Below are 560 nucleotides of genomic sequence, written 5' to 3' on the forward strand. Positions count from 1 at the left end.
GGGTTTCTCTGTGTAGGCCTGGCTGTCCTGGAACTCTGTAGACCAGGCTGGCCTCGAACTCAGAAATCTGCCTGCCTCTGCCTCCCGAGTGCTGGAATTATCTGCCTTTCGCTTGTCTCTACTCCAACCCCCCTCCCCATGACCTGAATAAATTATTCTATACTATACCGTAGTGTGACTGATCCTGCAGAGGCACCCCCTTCCCCCACACCAGACTGCACCTCCAGAAAGCATATCTCTGGTCTCTTTGTTCTTATAAAACACAGCAGTGGGAGGGTGTGTTTTACTACATATAAATACATTGGAAGGGGAGTATACCAGAGTTCAGAACTGGGCAGTAGAGAGAGGCAGAGCTCAGCAGAACAGAGGGCAGGGCCCTAAGGACCCAGGGCCTGAATCCTCCTCTTATGAGAGCAGCTGCACCTTCCTTTCATAGGCAGGCACCACATCTAAGGGATTAAGTAACTGGTGCTGATGGAAGTCCCCACAGTGTTGCTTTTGGGGGTGGGAAACATTTGGGGTTCTGATGCTAGCCTCAGTCTCTTCACAGGTATATGCAG

The sequence above is a fragment of the Mus pahari genome, chromosome 11 (assembly GCF_900095145.1).
Source record: "Mus pahari chromosome 11, PAHARI_EIJ_v1.1, whole genome shotgun sequence".
NCBI lineage: Eukaryota > Metazoa > Chordata > Mammalia > Rodentia > Muridae > Mus > Mus pahari.